This window comes from Bacillus rossius, chromosome 5, assembly GCF_032445375.1.
Source record: "Bacillus rossius redtenbacheri isolate Brsri chromosome 5, Brsri_v3, whole genome shotgun sequence".
NCBI lineage: Eukaryota > Metazoa > Arthropoda > Insecta > Phasmatodea > Bacillidae > Bacillus > Bacillus rossius.
In genome coordinates this window covers 70,547,208-70,567,384 of record NC_086333.1, presented here as the reverse complement: position 1 = coordinate 70,567,384, position 20,177 = coordinate 70,547,208, and the positions used below count along the sequence as shown (strand labels likewise).

Below are 20,177 nucleotides of genomic sequence, written 5' to 3'. Positions count from 1 at the left end.
CAGTTTCTCCAATGTACGTGCATCCACGTACAGGGAATCTATTAAACACAGTCCTGAAAATGTGACGGGCCTGCTGATGCACTATTAAATTTTCACCCTCAATTTACGAAAAACGCTGGTAGCAAATTATACGGGAGATTTTCGTAAATTGAAGGCTATCTTAGTAAATTTACGGGCATTGGTTCACTTACTTTCTTAAAGAATATCCTTGGTGTATCAACAAAATTTTCCAAAACTGGTTAAGTCTACACTAAGAACAAACTTAATTTGTCAACTTTTTTTTAGATTTGTTTAGAACGAAACATACAACTGGGTAGTCAAAATGCGGGTTGGCTTCTGCGAAGATTCAGTTATTAGACATTCCGAAGAACACTTCGTTTATTTTAATTAAATTCTTCGTCGAACAGTCCGTTAATTAATTGTAATTTCTAACAGTGGTGGTCATTCTTTTGATTTTCACTTTGACTTTGAAAACTGTTCCTAGGCATTTTTTTTTTTGTTCCACAGAATGTCTGTTTGGTTTTACAGTTCCATGGGCGTCGTCGTGGGTTGAGATTCCCTTACTTCAGTTTTCTCTTCCGAGAAGGCCATATGGCGACGACCCCTTTTCCTTCCTAGATGTTTCTCGGAACCGCCCAAACACGGTCCCCACACTAATTTTTTTTTTTTTTAAATAGAACAGAAATTTTTACGTAAAATTACAGATATTTGTAAATTTGCACATTTACATGAAGACAACTCTATCACTACACCATAATGTTCGCAGTAACACTGGGTTCGAATTCTTACACGGGTCTCTTGTATGCTTTGTATTGTCCCAGTGCTGTATTTGTTAAATTTATTTGTAAACGTTTCTCAAAATAGACTTCCAGTATAAACTGTATACATAATAAGCGCGATGCAACAAAGTAAAAATTCCACATATTGAACACTATTATCTTTTCCACTATAAAAAAATTGCTCGAATGAAACATCAATAAAAATATAAAACGTGTTAATTTTCTTAAGAAATACTCAGTATTAAATCAAAAAAAAACTTATTTCATTTACGCAAAATTAACCATAGTCCTGTGTTTAACAAAGTTAAAATATCTTTCTTGTAGTATTACAAAATTACAAACTATTTTTTTTGGATGTGACAACGTCTAATAAATCGATGAACGCCGGATGCACGCACGAAAAAGTGTCCCGTTACGCACATTGTTACGTTACGCTGTGTCCCGTTACGCTCATTGTTCCGTTACGCTGTGTTCCGTTACGCTGTCGGCGAGTGCAGTGATAATAGGTTATGTTACAATTGACTAAAAAATTATGGTCATACATAAAATTGATGATAGATATTTGTTTCAATTTATTTATGTGAAAACTTGTTCATAATTATATTTAAACTTTATAGCTAAACGCCAGTTTTTAATATTAATAACAAGTCATCTACACATGAACTGTTTCGTCGACTGTTTATAAAGTGAAGTGATAAGTTAATGTGGTTTTCATTGCTTATTACAATAACAAATTCAGCAATAAGGTTTAATTATTCTTGCATATTAAAAATCTGATTACTAGTATAAATTCAAGTATTTATTCTTTTATTATTAAAATAAAAATTATTCAATTTTATTCATAAAAGTATGCAATCATTTCATCAATGTTTTGTTATGACGTTGTCACGTTAAACTATCGTCCGTAAACGGACTTTACAGACAACCAATTTTTTTTTTTGGTAATAGAAACTTTTGTTAAAGCAGAGAAATTTTTTTTTTTGTGGTGATGACATTTTCTTTTCCTCCCAGATGTTTCTGGGAAGCGTCTGAGCCCGTGCGCCAGGGCGGGGTTGCCAGACTTCTTGCCCGGCGTGAGTAATGTCACGGAAAAGATAAACAAAGGAACGTCGCCCTCGCTCAAACGCGTGCCTTTCCATTGTGAGGCGGGTGGGACGCTTCATCCGTTCCTCTTCCTCCATGGCCGACCCCCCTCCACCCCCCCTCCTCCACCGTCATCCTTCAGGGGTCACGCGACAAGGACCGCTTCCTACACAGAAATATTTGTTGATGTGTAAACCTCTTAGCCACAGGCGCACGATATTTGATAGGAGTAGTTACGTGAGACGAGCGTAAACGTGACGAAAAAAAGGTGGCGGACACACCACGTGTGGCAACATAAACCCCGTGTACAGAAACTTTCGTAAGCATTGCGGTGCACACCGAACGTACCGTCGTCCCAAGTGAAACTTTATGTTGGTGAAACTATTCTGGAATAGTCCAGAGTGAAAAGTAATCACAAGTTTTAAAATACCTAAGAAACCTGGCGTTGGACTTCTGATAATACATAGTCTCCTTCACAAATTCCGATTGTCCAGTTAGCTCAGTGGTAGAACGCGCGGTTGATGAGCATAATTGGTAATTTTTGATGTAGTTCAAACCTTTTCACTGGGAAAAAAATATATTTTAATAACTAATTACTGGATTAAACTATTGGCTCTTACGTAAATATACATAGAAATAAATTTTATTCATCTGTCTGCTATAATAATATTAAATACATAGTTCATTCCATTGGATTGATTATTTCAGGCATACTGCCTTTATTTTAACTTTAAATTAAATTAATTTCGTTTATTAGGAAATAAATGTTCGTTAATTTAACATAGGTGTTACAAAAAAAACTTTATAATAGTACAACTATTATTTAATACGTTGTCCTAATTTATCGTCACCTAACGTGTGCGAAATCTTTGTATCAGTTTCGTGCTTTTTCGTGCTGTCATCTGCGCGCGATGGTGACAATCAACGTTTACGCTCCAAGCAGGTAATTATAGGGGCGAGTGGAGAAAGTAAGTACTTGAAAAGTGGATATTTTCTCCCTCGGCATTGGGCATTGAATGGCGCATAGCTTTGCCATGTGGTTCTTCTTACTACGTATGATCTTATAACCATGTATATGTGTAAGTGAAATAATAAATTATGTTATAAAATGAAAATTTCTTTTGAAACACAGTCTGCTACAACACAAAATATTAAATATGGACTGTAAAAAAGTTTGATCTCGAGCTACATAGTTAATTATAAATATTCACAGCATGCACAGAAAAGTTTTTTTCTACTTTTACGAAAGATACTAATTAAAACCAGTTGCCAAGAAATTGCTCGTAATATAGGGAGTCCATAAAAAGTTCCAGTTTCAATAGTAAATTATAACGGTTTAATTTAGATTAATTACAACAACCCATACATTTGATTGAAGGTAAACTAACCTAGTTTTTGTTACAGAAGTCCAATATGTGTACCTTTAGTTATACGGCACACAACCAAACTAAAATTTAAATATTCCCACACTTTGGTTAACACGTCCTCACTAATGGAAGCAATAGCCTCTTCAATTCTGTATCTCTACCCTGGCAAATCATTAGTTAGCGACGGAACTTAAAGTTACTCTTTAATTGTGACATTGAACCAAAACTCTACAACGCTTACAGATGATACTAATACTATTAAAATTAATAACTGGAACATTATTTTTGGACATATAGTACTACAAGAAAATATTGTTAATGTGTATAACATATTGCTATGGATATTTTTGCTTATATGAAATAGATTTTTGGAAACAATACTGATTTTTTCTTGTCGCGCTTACGAAAATTTATTCATAATTTTAAATTTTGATTGAAGTTTTATAAAATAATACTTTTTTTTAAACCATGGAAAAGATAATCGAATGTCCAATAATTTGACATTATCTTGTTTTATTATGCTTATTGATGCAGGCAATTAATACAGGAAAGCTAACCAGGGAACAGTTTACAAATAACTTTAACTAATGCAGATACTGGGACAACATGATGTATAAATTCCTGTATAAGAATCCAAACCCAGTAATGCTGTAAACCATTTTTTTGTAGCGATACAGTAGTTCAAATGTAAATGTACAAATTTTAAAATATTTGTAATTTTACATTATTTCAGTTCAATTACAAAAAAAAAAAAATTATTGTGGGAGGTGGAGGCATGGGCGATACCAACCCCAGAACATATGAATACAGTAGGCTGGCAACGATAAGACAGTTGCAACAAGAACAATAAATACAGACAAACCAAAACTTGGACACCACAGCGACTGGCAGAGGAACCCAACGACGATAATAAACAGATAAATCTGGACAACACACAGACAATACATGGACGACTGCTTAAGATCCCAGCGATGGAATCAAACGTGTGTTCTGACAACACAACGACGACAACACAGACGAACACGACAAAAAAAAGTTGCGGAATTTAGGGAACGGATTTCTGTTCCAGTCATCAGGCTCACCTCTCCCCCATTCCAAGAATTATTCTGAGAACGTATTAATATTAAATTTTTTATGTTGGAGGTTGTATTCATGTTTAATTTTAAGTATACAAAATTGTTTACTAAATTAAAAAAAAGATATATCAATGCAGATAATGAAATTTTCTTGTTCCCACTGGGAGTATAAATATACAGGATGAGTCTGAGAACACTTACAAGTATACACAGAAAATAATTTTCTGTACTTTTAAAAAAGATTCCTTTGGAAACCAGTTGCCAATAAATAGTTTTTAATACTACAAGAAAGATATTGTAACTTTGCACAATGGTTATTTTTAGCATACAGTCCGTTGTACTGGAACTTACGGGCTATAACTTCCAAGTTAAGGCTCGGGGGTAGCGGGGGGTGGTATTTTCGGACGCAGAAGGCTACGCTCTATCATGCAACGATGTAAAACCTCGACCGATAAGAGTGCAGTAATTGCCTTGCACAAGTTGCAGCGTATCTGCACGTCGGTCCGATGCACATTTCATGCACATGCAGCCTAGCGGACCGATCGTGACCTAAGCTCGCTCAGGCATATACGTGAGTTGGGATTACCTACTAGACGCGGTGTCGCGTCAACTTATTCTACATCAATGATACCAAGAAGTATTGGATATTAATTTCTATTTTCAACAAGTAAAACAAGATCACTACACTATGAAGTAAAGTTATAATCCACGTAATTTGAACACTAGATGAAACGAACGCCTCAAACAGCATCAGACTCATGAGAATGAGGATTGATTTGAGTTTGAACCACTGAGGAATCCAATTCAGGTCTTTATCACCCTGCTCGATCTCTTGACGACGTGGGAGTGTGCTTGCGGTAGTTTGTCCGTATCCCATGCTTTCGTGCAACGGCACCTGGTGAGATCGGTGACCTGAACATGGACAGTTTAACATTAATTTCGTTGAAGTTTACAAAAAGTTCTGAAGGATTGGCGCGACAAACTCTTTGAGTTGCAACGGATCGTTGATATGCGTTTGTATAGGAATGACATACTCACTTCTTCGTATCCTGTGCATTTTGCAGAGTCTGGGAGTGTTGCTCTGGACAAACTTGTTCAGGTAGTGGTTGCACATGAGCTTATGAATTTCATAACGGATGTAGGGACTCTAAATACTGGTGGCGATAACAATGCCCGGATAATAATAGAAAAAATAAAAACCGATGACGTAAATGCTATAATAATAAGGTAACAATCCTGGAAAAAATATAGGTGAATAAGCGATAATAACATTTAGTCATATTGCGATCATGTTACTGCGTCAACTGTTATGCCTAAATTGAATGGATTTCCTGTACACGCCGGCCATAAATGGAATTTTGGCATAGGTATACCTAATCGAATGAATGTTATCATACCGTTTGTTTTTAAACTGGAGTAGTTTGTACCTAATCTTGTTAATAATCGAAGACTACGTGCATACGTTTTAACATACTAACTTTTTGAGCTCCGTACAAGATAGTCTTGCGGCTGTACCATCGAGCTCACCAATGCAGTCATCAGTGCATGTTGAAATCAGGAGACAAAGCTCTATCTTGAAACGATCTTAAGTCCTAGGGTAACCGCGTTGCACGAGTTGCAGCGTGAAGCCTACATCTGCACGTCGGTCCGATGCACATTCCATTCAGCCTAGCAGACCGATCGTGACCTAAGCTCAGCCAGGTATACAGGTGAGTTGGGATACCTACTGGACGTTGCGTCAGCTTATTCTACGTCAATGATACCAAGAAATATTGCGCAATAATCTTTATTTTAAAAAGTGAAGAAAAAGAAGCATTACAATAAGCAAACTTATCAACTACTCGGTTGTTTACAGCGTGAATACATAACAAAAATCTTAAGCACAGTCAGGCACAACAACTTTATATTCAAAGGGCCAACGTTGATTCAGATCTGGGCCGTCAAGGAATCCTATTCGGGTCGACAGGATCCCTGGAATCTTGACAACCTTTTGGTGTGCTTCCGGTGGTTCCTCTTTTGAGCGGGACCTCGTGGGATCGGTGTACTGAAAATAGAAAAATCAACATTAATTTCGTTAAAGCTTTTAGAAGACGCTCTGCAGGGTTGGGGCAGACGACAAACTCTTTGCTCAGAAGTTGCAACAGTAACAAGACACTCAGACGGATGCAGTTTGCAGAAATGATATACTCACTTGTCTTGGATTGCAGGGCAACTTCGTCCCGGGTTCTGGCCTCGCATCCGCCGCCAGGAACATAGCCATACAGAGCAGCATGAGATTTTGCATCTTGTAGAGTCTTATTCAGGAGTCACGATTCAGCAGCTGCAAATGGAAACAAAATATGAAATTCAGTCATTAAAGAGGTGCTCCATCCCTGAAAGGAATGCGCAGGACAAGTATAAAAATGCAGAGAGTAATCAATTTAAATATTGGATACTTACAGCAGAGAGCGGACGTTGATGTTCGGGTCTTTGCTTTGGAGGAGCTTGGTCACAGTCTTGATCTGGAAGCACTTGTTTACGCAGTGGCTGTCGATGAACTTATGAATATCATGAGGGATACAGGGCCGTTATATAGGTCGAAAACTGATAAGGGAATTGCCATACAAGGAACAATGGAATTATTCAGACATGACGCAAATCAAGGAAAAATAATTAGGCAATAATGTTGAAATATCTGAATCAATAATGGTTAAACGGCAATCGCGCGGTTAATATCGATTCGTCACCCATTAGAAACAATGGTAATAATATTGCAATAATGTGCAACTATTTCAATATATTGATCCTGATGTCATCACCATAGATGTCGACATGTTTGTGACATAATTCAATAAATGTTGTCATGCGGTTCGTTTTCAAACTGGAGTAAAGTTTGTACCTAATGTGGTCAATACTCTAAGAGCACAAAGTGTATACGTCTTGAGATGCTAACATTTTGCAACTCCGTACAAGATTAACGTGCACGCCAACCAGGTGCTCGGTATCTTGGCCGCACCATCGAGCTACCGATAACACCGTTCCGCACGTGACTATCCGAGGCTGCATCGAGATCTCGGTAACGCAATGGAACGAGCTGCGACGAGTGCGCTATCTCTGAAGAAAAAACCACATGTATTCTGCTCAGGCTTATCACCAGCGGCTCGAGCCCGTCAGAGAACACGTCGCAACGCGTATGAAAAGTTGAGCTTGCAACGAATTGTTCAACTTTCTAAATGCAGCCTGAAAGTTTTGCCGCCCAGCGACAGTTTGTAACTACATGACGCAAACTCACTGAAATTCACGAAAAGCCCAACGATATCAGCGCGGTTTGTGGTTTGCGGTTAACCACAAACATTAATACCTAACGATACATATACCTTTTATGGTTATCCTCATTCCGAAACGGGACTCGTACATTTACCTTATTAGGTAAATGTGACGGGATTTACGAAATCATGAAGCAATTAGCCCGCGTAGTTCTTGTAAAACCCAAGATAAGGTTTTCGGAATAGTTTGGTTGCTATGGCCACAGACTATCATGTTCATGCATTATTACACCATGGTCTTAAGTATTGCGGCACATTGCAGCATACGGAAAACGGATCAGACATGTTCACACCTGCTGTCTCAAGCAGGGGCATGCCTGACGTGACTATCATCGCTGACCGCCGGCATGACGACCGATCGTAACAGCGAAGCTGTTCACGTCATGTTCAGTGTCTTGACCTACGCTACGCTCGTGTACGTGTACGACACGTAAGAATGTAAACATACACACACATACACGTACAAGGAAAACGTGCTATGATCTCATGAAACATCACGAACGTTTCAAGATAAAGCAATGTATGTCGTAGAGGTCTGAGAGCACATGAGCCTTGCACAGGTATGGTAGATTGCTTTGTAGAAGCTGACACTAGCCTTAGGATCGACGTTACGTAACTAAAGTCTAAGTTTTGCGCCGAGGGGTTCGTTAGCTCTGCGGCGAAAAAATTCAAATGCAGTCAGAGTCAAATGCATCCTAGTGCATCGCGTTGACGTGGCAATGGCGAAATTCCTACTCACACCTGCACCTGCATCTAGGAATTGGGGACCATACGGATTTTAGTTCTTGACTGTATATGTAATACGTTTTTCGGAACAATACAAATTTTTTACAAAGTTGGCGCACCATTTTATATCTTAATTTATGTTAAATTCAAACATAAATATGATTTAACAATGGAAAGGTAATCGAATATTAAATAATTCGACTTATTGGTTTTATTATTCTTATTAATATACGCAGTTAATACAGGGAAACTATTTACGGAACATTTTATAAATACCTTTAACTTTTAGAGCTACTGGGACAACAGAAAGCATAAATGCCCTGGTAAGAATCCGAGTCCAGAATTACAGCGAACACAATTGTGTAGTAATACAGTTGTTTTCACGTTTCCGTAAGAAATAGTCAGTATTATCTCGAAAAACTAATTTCATACACGCAAAAATAACACAGCCTTGTGTTTTCAAAGTTCCAATATCCTTTTTTTTTGTAGTATTAGAAACTAATACTTGGCACTGGTTTCCAAAGGAATCTTGTTTAGAAGTACAGAAAATTATTTTTTGTGGATATTGCAACACCAAAAAACATTGTGGGAATGGTGTTTGACAATTTCTTATGGCATTTAATAAGTAAAAAAAGAATGTCCGTTGAATAATATAGTAACTGTCATAAAATTCAATCCTTTGAACCTTGTTTCGCGATGCAAACACCACACTTCAAGCAGAGTTATTTTTTTGTCAACCTCAAACATGTCGCGAACCCTCAAATAACTGGACAAAAAAACAGCTTACTGTAGTATTCCTTTCGTAGGTTGTATTCATGCAAAAATGCATGCTAAAATTAAATGTATCGTGCTACAAATACAAAGATCCAGACGAAAATCTACGCAGATACGCGAGAAACCGGTTCAAATATGGTTTGGGGGGGGGAGGAGATAAAAGTGATTGATTCATTCACGAATTTAATAGAACTTGTGAACTGGTTTCTCTACTGCGTCTAGCGAGACCGCCCGGCGGCAAAGTGGGATATATATATAGAGAATAATATGTTCGGGAAGTGTTTTCAAGGACATTTAGAAGGAAAACATGGTGTAGAATGGATGTTCTTCTCTCTCTCTCTCTCTCTCTCTCTCTCTCTCTCTCTCTCTGCCTCTTCGTTGCACGTGCTGTATGATGGTCCTTGTGGAAACCAGTTTTTTAAGGACATCCGGATTGGACTCTCGCAAGCCTGCTTTTGAAAACAGTAGGTGGAAAAAAACCTACATATTGACTGCATTCCAACCAGTCAGGTTGTAGGCAATCGCGACACGATTCTCTTCGTCCGGTGGAGACATCGCTTGACCCGGTTGAAGATCCTTGCCGTCCTGGCTCCCGTTTGGGTTCGGGACAACTGTGACGGAGTGCCTGGACTGCGACACAAGTCCGTTTCGAAACCGAGTCCAAACCCGGGTTTCGGTTTCTGGTTTTGAATCATCGGGAAGCTGCCACTGCCTTGCCGAACGGTCCCGTCTTTCCTCCGGGGTGGATGATTCACAGACATCAGCAAACGTTCATTTCGTTTCGTTGCACCAGGATGAACTCCACACAATCGTACACACAAATAAGTCGGTGCTACAACATTTTAACTTCCAGCTAGGTTGCGTTTCATCAGGTCATTTGGAAATTTGTTATGTTGTTATTGCCAGGGACTGGAAATATCATCGGATTCAATGACACCCAGGATTAGACTCCACCATCCTCTACATATACTCGGGCAAACTTCATTGTCTGCTAATTTGTGAGTCATGTCACATGGGTAACTTGTGATTCGTTACTTATTTGGCTGAAGGTCTCCAATTGGCCCAGTGCCCTACATATAATCAAAGAACCAATAGAAAATGCACCAAAAAAGGTAAAATTATTTCAATGAATCCGATAATTTTCCCGGTCTCTAGTTATTGGTTCGTTGTCATTCGGATTCGTGGCTAAACTACTTGACGTCCAATGAGAATGGAGTTATAGTGTACGAAAGCACACTTCCTCCTTGCAAACAGTAACGAAAAATTTTCAGGTCTCTAATGATACACACTGAAATGTTTAACTGTTGAAACTTTCGCTACACGGCAACTCTCTTTGTCGCTGGTATTCCAAGGTTGTTGTCTGTATGTTTCTTACTGTTCTTGCTGCAACCATCTCATCGTTGTCAGGCGACTGTGTTCATCTGTGCTACGATATTCTTGAGGCTAATTCCTCCCTGTGCTGTCTAAACATTTGGCATTTGATGTCGACTGATTTTGGAAAATTCTCTGTGTGTTTGTGTTTTCATCTTCCTTTGTCCATTCTTCATGTTTTATCTATGACGAACAGTGTAAACCAGTAATGGCATATGTTTTACAATGTTTAAATCGAAATTACATCTTGTAGCATCATTCAAGTACTTTTCTCTACACTGTTAGAAACTACAGAAAATGTACGGACGGATAGAGAGAAACGAACCCAAGAGTTCGTCATATTTCCAGATAACATTGTTTTCGTACAGATTGAACAATACTACAACTTATGGGGTAGTAAAAATTCACGGATTCATTTCGTGATTTACTAAAATCGTAATACCTTTGTGTTCTTTCTGCTCCTGGCTCACAGTTAATGTGGAAGCCTCTAGGCCAGTAAGAAACGCTCAGCCAAAGAAGTATCGAATCACAGGTTATACAGTTGATACGTCTCACATGTTAGCAGCCAATGAACAACATACGAATTTTGCCAAGCCCCTTGAATTAGAAACCGGCTTTCTCCGTAACTTCAAAGGTGGAAAATCTTTTAACATTGTTAAGTCGTAAACTCTGGTTCGGAAAAAAAAATTCACAGCCTCAAGGCAATCGGAAATTGATTTCCGACCGATATTCGCCGCTGACGTGCGGAAGACAAATGTTTCTAATCGTACGCGTAAAAAAATTTCTCGAGACGCGCCTTCAGTGATTTAACGTCTCATTCGTATTGAATTTACATTCCTGTATTCGTCTCGTCCTCTGGGATGGCTCAGCGGAGACAAAAATTATTGATACCAAAACTTGAGGTCGGTCCCACATTCACCAAGCACTCACTGCAAGCAAAACACTATTTACCACGGACTTTCATTATTTAAGTAAAATTTGTTTGGAAAGACAGTGCCTAACCCGCATATAGAATTCAAATAGTAAGAAAAATATGATCTAATACAAATGTTTGGACATACGGCATTGTAGTTTTACACTATTTGTCATGGGAAAAATTCATAAATGCCAAATAAGAAATGAAAATGAAAACATAAACCCACAGAAAACAGGCCTAAACGATGTACCTAAACAGGTATATGGAGAACACAACGACCACAGCGCAGATCAACACATTAGACTTAAATACAGAACAGCACAATGATCCCGTGGAAGGAATTTAATCATGAAAAAAATTAGTTACAGGACAGACGAACACAGTGGGATAAGAACGATACAGTTTGAACAATGACAGTAAATGCAGACAGACAGCAAAACCTGGACAACGCAGAAAATATACAAACACAACGATAAAGATTAACAGATATTCAACACCGACCAACGCAGTAGGTTTCCTATGACGAAACAGTACTAAGAAAAAATAACCTAAGTTAAAACTTTAAAGGGTGGCAGGACATTAACAACAAAATGAATTATGATTTTTCTTGTATTTTCATGTATAAGAATTATTATAGCGTATTTTAACCAACTATATCTGATTATATATAGAGACCCAAAAAAATTCTTGGATTTATTTCACAATAGGATATAATTAAAATGCGCACATCTCTGTTTTGCCACCACCATTTGCCCATAGTTTATCGGGAAGACTCTTGACCAATGAGGAACCTTCAACCAAAGAATTATAAAATCAATGGCTACCCAGGTGAGACGTCTCACCAGTCATCAGCTAATAAACAGTGCCATTTGCCAGAGCGTGTAGATGAAGTGGCGTCTATACTAGAGGTAACTGAAAACGCGAATTATTCCAGTCCGTAATTATACAAAATATTATTTATTTATTTATTTTGCCATACTCCTCCGAAACGGCTTGACCGATTTTGATGAAATTTTTTGTGCTTATCCGGTATCTATGAGAATCGGCCAACATCTATTTTTCATCCCCCTAAATGTTAGGGTTAGTCCACCCCTAAATTTTTTTTTTATTTCCAGTTTTTGGTAGGAAATCACCATGGCAACGGCTGTTGCTTTGTTGATGCTTCATTCGTCTCTATGGCAACGGCTATTTCATTGTTAGTGTAGTCCTCGTCACTCATTAAATACAGACCACCAATTATTCAAATTAAGAAGACAATTACTAACTACATCTGATTTCTAAAAAGGTCCAGTGAACTCTTTACCAAGTCAACCGATTTCGATGAAAATTGGCATTTATGTGTAATTGTTTCCAACTTGAGATATGGTAGTTTTTATTTCGATTAATAGTCTTAATAATTTATAATTAATAATAAACTGATTATCAATGTTGATTGGTGTTTAAGCCCGGGAAACAGTGGGTACTTCGTCTCCATGACAACGTTGCGTGCTCGAGAGTCGGGAAACCATCGGTGCTATTCGTTTTTTCTTCGGTACATTACAAAGCATTGTATTAAGTTTTTGTCAAAATTAATTAATTTTCATTTTATTTCATTTATTATAACTGTAAATAGGAGATTTGGTCTCATTTCCCCCCCCATAAATACAACCGTGCGAAGCCGGGTCGGGCAGCTAGTATCATATAAATATGATCATGTATTAATACACATAATTAATCATTTACACACAAACCTGTATTTTAAAACAAGGTATGCAATTTTTTTAGCCTTTGATAGCAATCACTTTAAATTTTGATCAAGATAAAAACATATTTATACACATTAATTTAGGGATGATATTGTGGTCTCGGAGAGCTAAAGTATTTTTCAGAATACAACGCAATGATGCGCAATTGAACATGGCCTTATGATCACTAAAATTATTTGCAAGTGCACAATACAAAAAAAAATAATCTTTTTACTTCAGGAAAACATTTTTAACAAGACAACAAGGTTTTAAAACAACTTCAACAACACTACTGGCCATTTAAAGAAAAATAAACCAAACTACGAATAATTATCACTCAAACGACTAATCTCTATATCTCTCTCTGCCAGTGATTCCTCGTGTGTCTTCATGATGTTTCTACTGATCTGCTCTTTCCCCTATTATAAGTAGGGCCTACTCTACAATCCACTCCCCTTTCTTCTAATGTCTTACAAATCCCCCGGATATTCGCAACGTTCTAGATGTAACTTAACCCTTGTTGAACATTCTTTAGTCTACTTGTCTAAAATACGAATGGCCACAGTTCACAGGGATGAAAGCCACAACAAAAACCCCAACAGTTCCGAATTTTACAAAAGTAAAAGGTTTCTGTTAGGTTGTAACCTGTAGGTTCGGTCGGTGTGATTAAATATAGTTTTTTTTTTTCCAGGAGTGTAGGTTAGGTTGAGGTTGTAAACGCGAATTTTTCCAGACACTACTAATAATCAGACCGTCTTGAGTTCGATACTACTCTAATTCATCCAGATTTATGGATTTTCTCATTCAAAAAATAAAATATTTTAATAATAAAACATTGCTCTAAAGTGCACATTGTTCATTATCAGCCGAAGCTACACAAAATAAATTATTTATAGACGTAGTACTAATTAACATGTTCATTGTAAATATTAATTTACTTAACACTGCAGTAAAATAAACTGGCATTAGTGGTAAAAATACATGTGCATGCCTATTTAAATTTATACATCGCCCCGTGCAAGTAAGAGCCTTCAAATTTTACCACACCATATTAGATGTACTTTACATCCTTGAAACGTTTATTTTACTTGAACTCAAGAATAGAATATATCAACTCAAGGGGGTGTAAAATTACACCAACGTCGGTGGAGACTGGTGCCACATACATTTTGTGTGAAACTGCACATTTTTTTTAAGCGTGGCAGCCGTCTGCAAGAGAAGCCATTGCCTTATATGGCTGGGCCATTCAGTACGTGTTTCCTCCCGCACAAAGTCGCTTTGTTTGGAGTGCAATGCAAGATTTATTTTTGTACAGGAAACAAAAATATTCATGTAAAACAACAGATATATTTTTTTCATTTGTACATTCACATGAAAAAATCTGAATCACTACATGATAGTTTTCTAGCAATCCTGGGTTCGAATTCTTATTTTCGTGTTCTTTGTGTTTTCCCAGTACCTCCAATAGTTAAAGTTATTTTTAAACCATTCCACGAATAGCTTTCATATATTAACTACGCACATAAATGATAAACATAATAAAACGAAAATAAAGTCTGATTATTAAATATTCTATTATCTTTGCCATGTATGAAATAATTAAAATATCAAATAATGTGCCAATTTTCATAATAAATACTCAGTATTATGAATCGAAAAACGTATTTCAATTACGCAAAAATAACCATAGCCATGTGTTATACAAAGGTACAACATTTTTCTTGTAGTATTACAAACTTTTATTTGGAAACTGGTTTCCAAAGGAATTTGTAAAAGCACAGAATTCCCCCCCCCCCCCCTTTTTTTGTCTGCCGACAGTAGGCCAGCCCCTGAGAGAAACTCGAGCGATCACTGAAAGTAGATGATGCTACAGTGAAGGCCGTAAACATGGCAGATTCCCCGGAGATAAAGGGGGGAAGGGACGTTGAACGGAATCTGTGGTCTACGGGTAGAGACCCAAAAATTTCGTGAGTTTTGGATCAGGGTAAAATTCGGAGCCTCGTGGTTGCTGTGCCAAACGTTTGCTTCTTCATTGGCTGATTTCTTATCAAGCACCTGTTCTTGTAACTTGACTCTGCGTGATTCGCATTTCTTCTCTCCTAGCTGGGCATGGTTGGCTCTCGGGCGCAGGTGGGGGCGTGGCCAAAAAACTGCGCTCCGATCAGTGTGCAAGGTTTGCATGAAGGTTTGCCATTATAGCTTGCGAATAAATGAATTACGCTAAATTTCCGTACATCCACCCTCGGTCTTTGCTAGAGACGGTGTGGAGGGGGATCGAAATTGAAGCTAGAAAACTCCGCATCACATCTTGTAATCACGTGGTTATTTTTATATCTATACTATAATAAAACAGTAGTTTTTTTCTGTCTGTCTGTCTGTTTGTACGCGGTGTTCTACGAAATTACTGTACGAATTTTAATGGGGTTTTCAAGTTAACTTGAGCGTAGCAGTGAAAGAAATATAAGCTTTATTTCATCAAAATCGGCTCAAGGAAAGAAAAGAAATCTTAATTTTATGACATACAATATAATCATTATAAGAAGCCATTAAGTTTTGCTATTGTAAGGATCTAAGTAGAGAGCAAGAAAAAATAAAATCCTGACAGTTTGTAGTGTCGCCATATTTGTTTCAATTTATCAATACCCTATTTGCAGAAAATCATGTTTCATAGACACATAAATAGTGAGTGTGTGTCATTTCTCTATGTCCACGAGGTCTCGCCGTGTCAATTTTCTCCTTGGGGTGAACCCGTCCGCTTTATTAAATAAACAGCTTTTATCGTTGAATGATTTCATGTTTTATTTCTGCTCTCATAAAAAAAGTTAGTTTTATAGACATTCAATAGGTGTATCTCTCTCTGAAAATCAAGCACTACAAATTTATTTCGTTTATTCATATCAGGATCTTTGTTTGTTGTGGTTGCGTGTTTTTCTGGTAACTGTTACAATATGTAAGGTTGTGTTTGGTTGCAAGTTGGTGTTTTATTATTGTGTGAGTTTTCGGGTTGGTTTCCATCTCTTCAAGCTTCCAGCAAAGATAAGAAATAATAGCTGAAAGGAATGAGTATGTGAAGTAGGTTTCATTGTTTAATATTCACCAATGTTACACATTATCTATTTTCCAATTGGATACAACCAAAACAGTATGTTTAAGTGTTTTATCTTTTGTTTTAAAACTTGAAATCTGCATAGCTGCCGAGTACATGTTGAGAATAACTTCATACGCCTCCTACAACACAATTCAGACAAGGAAATTGATACGAATGACGAAAGAGCAATCAATAGTTGCCTTTGTTCCATTCAAGATATTGTGTTTTCGATTGGGGGCAACTCCGTAGTGAATATGGCCTTCCTGTTCCCTAAATTCTACCTGATCAACCACGCCTCAATCACGAATATGTTGCTGAGACTAGCTACAATACTGCAGCATTGACCACCACAGTAAATGATTAGTGTGGTCGTTTCAATCTAGAACAAATTTATATATTTCAAACAGTCATACGAAGCGTACTTCATAATGAAGGGAAGCTATTTTTCTTGGACGCCCCCGGTGGTACTGGAAAAACCTTCGTGACAACAGCAATTCTCGCTGAGATCAGGCGACAAGGTAAGATTGCTCTGGCAGTGGATTCATCAGGAATTGCAGCTACTTTACTCCCTGGTGGAAAAACAGCTCATGCTATGTTAAAAATCCCAATCGATATAGACACTAATGAATCACCAACATGTTCGATAACAAGAAATTGTGATATGGCAAAAGTGTTACAAGATTGCTCGCTAATTGTTTGGGATGAATGCACGATGGCGAATAAAAAAGAAGTTGAAGCTGCGGACAGGACACTACGGGATATTAGGCGCGATGAAATGTCAATGGAGAATGTCACACTACTCTCTTCTGGAGATTTTCGGCAAACTCTACCAGTTGTAAGTCGAGGGACTAGAGCCGATGAAATCAAAGCATCACTGAAGAATTCTTACCTCTGGCCTCGAATAAAAAACTGCAATTAACAATTAACATGAGAGCACAGCTGGGTGGTAATTTTCATGCGCAAGAATTTTCCGGTGTTCTATTAAAAGTTGGAGTAGGTGCCCTCCCTTAGCAACACGGTCAGGCGACGCTTCCAGAAATACTTGGCAGAGTCGTATCTTCAGAAGACGAACTCATACGTTCGGTATTCGGGGATCTGTCCAACATACAACATCAGGAACATACGTGGTTATGTGAACGTGCCATACTCACTCCAAGAAATGACCAAGCTGCTGCAATCAATGAAAAAATTTTAAACGAATTGAATGGGGCTGAAGTGGTTTACGCATCGTTTAACAGCGTCCTTAATCAGGACGACGCCATTAACAATCGAGTTGAGTTTTTGAGTTCTCTCACTGCAAGTGGTCTTCCTGTTCACAAAATTGTTCTCAAAGTCGGTGTTCCAATAATGCTTCTGAGGAACCTTACACCCCCAAAATTGTGCGACCCGACTTAAAAGTAACTGCTCTACAACGAAATATAATCGAAGCTGAGATTCTTACTGGATGTGGCTCAGGTGAAACTGTTTTCAAACCACGCATACCGATAATCCCGAATAACTTCCCTTTCGGGTTCAAGCACACAAAGTTTCCAATAGCAGTTTGTTTTTTCTCAGATGTGTGTGACTTGCTCGCGGGTCAGTAATGCAGACAATCTTTACATTCTAGCTCAAGACGGGAAAACAGTAAATGTGGTTTACAAAGAAATTTTATGAAATGTCTTCCCGACATTACATTAGAAAGTAGAAACATGTTTACCCAAAATTTAGGTAGTAACATATTTTTATTGCAAAGACTAAAATAGAGGTGAGAAAATTATCATTTGTGAACATAAGAAAACTACTACAACTGTATCAACTGTTATGTTATAATGTTTAAATTTCTAAATGGTGCAAGATAATACAAAATTCCATGCGGAATTGTATGGTTATAGAAAGGTATAGGGCTATGCATGCTGATTTTTCATATACTGCATGGATGCGAACATGTAAGAATAATCTATCTATCTTACTATAGTAAAACAGTAGTTCTTTTTCTGCCTGACTGTTTGTACGCGGTGTTCTATACAACTACTAAACGAATTTTAATGGGGTCTTGCGTATAACAGTCATTACTTAATTATTTGCCTTCAATGCAGTTACCTTATTTCACGTCCAGCGAAGCGGGCAGGTTCGGCTAGTCATTAATAAAGTCTTAGTTGGCAGAAACAAATTTGATGCTGTTAAATTGCGAGTGATAATTATTATTGCTAATATAGTATGCATAGTTGTAATGGGAAGAGGAGGACTAGTGTACTCACACAGACACGTGTGTCTTTTCAGGTCGTCACTACGGGTAAATATATTTTAACAACCACATTAACAAAAAAAAAAAGACAGTCAGCTGATAAGAACACGCCAAGAAAAATTAAACAACCATTGACAAAAAATAAGCTATCTAAAGCATAATATATTATATGTGCTTGTGGACTGGTTATACTTAACATATTCTAACATAGCCTTGACAGACTTGATCAGTTCCGAAAGCATGGAAAACAAGAGATTTCTAAAAATAAAAACACACAACTCGGACAGTAAAACTAACGTACAATTCTTTAAAATAATGCGATAAATATTGTTTTTTTTTTTCAAATACATTTCAAAACTAAGAAATATTTTTTTGCAAAACTCCGTTCCCCCGGAGAAACCCCCGGAATGGCCACCGCATGGGGAGCCCAAGAAAAGAAACGGGCTCCCCATTTGGAAGCCACCTGGAAGGTTTTTTTCTGTTCCACCCACCGTTTCTTTTGGTAGCCTGACTTGTTGCAAGGGATTGTATTCCTACCAGAGAAAATGCCACCATTTTATCTGGGCAATCCGCCTTGGAGGAGCCGGGGCGCGAACCCGGGTCCTACAAGTCACAAGTCAGGCGCTCTACCACCAGAACCAGAGCAGTAGAGCGGATACTTGCAGTCTTCTTAACACTGACATGATGTTATTCCACGAGTTTACTGTAGTTTGGTTTGTCATTAACACGTACTTACTTCTGGCAGTTCATTTAAAAAGTAATCATGTACCTACCTATGTGGGGTATTAAATTAAATATATTGAGCACTCGCCAGGGATGTATGACGTCATAACTCGGTAACGAGCGAGGTTATAATTTCAATTTCATCCGTCCATTCGTCAAAAGTATGAAGTTACGAAACTTTTGATGGATTAAATTTGTCTGGTGATACGATTGGCCGCAGTTCATGTGATTGACGGACAGACAAAGCAAAGGAGATAGAGTCGCAACTCAATGCTATAATTAACGCTGTTATTTCAGCGATCTGTGCTGCGTTTATAAGCAACATTACAACTGATGAGTTATTGCTGGGAATATTCACCATTTAAGATTATCTATTTTGCAATAAGGAACAACAAAACTCTTCAGATATCTTTTGTTTCAAATATTAAAAAACTGCATAGCCGCAAAGCATGAGTTTTGATAATCATAACCTCAGTTTAAAAAAAAAGGCGGTTGTCTGTAAAGTCGTTTTACGGACGACAATTTTACGTGATAACGTCATAAGAAAACATTGATGAAAAATTGCATACTTTTTAATTTTCAAATATCATTTAATGTTTTTGCAAATTTAATTAAAATACTTTGTTTAAATATAATCACGAACAATAATTAGTTATAGAAATAAACTGAAATGATATCAATGTCAATAAATTGTTATTTTGAAATGCGAAATTGGACAAATAAACCATATTCATTTAAATTGCTGCTTTTAAAAAGCCCGCCTTAACCTGTTTGATATTGTAGAAGATTTTCTCGCACGGTGGTTGGTCGGTTCAACTTGTCATTGCGTCTCTATCGCTTGCACGCTCGGCTCAGGCGGAACGTGACAATGAGTCATGCTTTTTCGTGCGTGCAGCCGGCGTTCATCGTTTTGTAAGACGTTATCACGTCAAAAAAAAATTAAAAACACGTGTACGCGTCTGCACATTAGCGCCCGGCAGCCATGCTTATTTCTTTGCCACCAGAAAAATTCAACTCTGTT

The 20,177-nt window shown here is 37.7% G+C and overlaps 1 protein-coding gene and 1 long non-coding RNA gene across 2 annotated transcripts in view; both read right to left on the bottom strand.

The window, feature by feature from the left end:
* LOC134531985 (adenylyl cyclase 78C) overlaps window positions 1-20,177 on the bottom strand; it is a 504,301-nt gene that overhangs the window by 416,163 nt on the left and 67,961 nt on the right. The gene's annotated exons all lie outside the window — the stretch shown is intronic.
* Window positions 5,896-6,968, bottom strand: LOC134532386 (uncharacterized). The gene is made up of 3 exons (XR_010075138.1): window positions 6,745-6,968; window positions 6,497-6,625; window positions 5,896-6,349 (listed from the first exon to the last, which is right to left on the bottom strand). It is a non-coding gene; the product is annotated as an uncharacterized LOC134532386 (long non-coding RNA).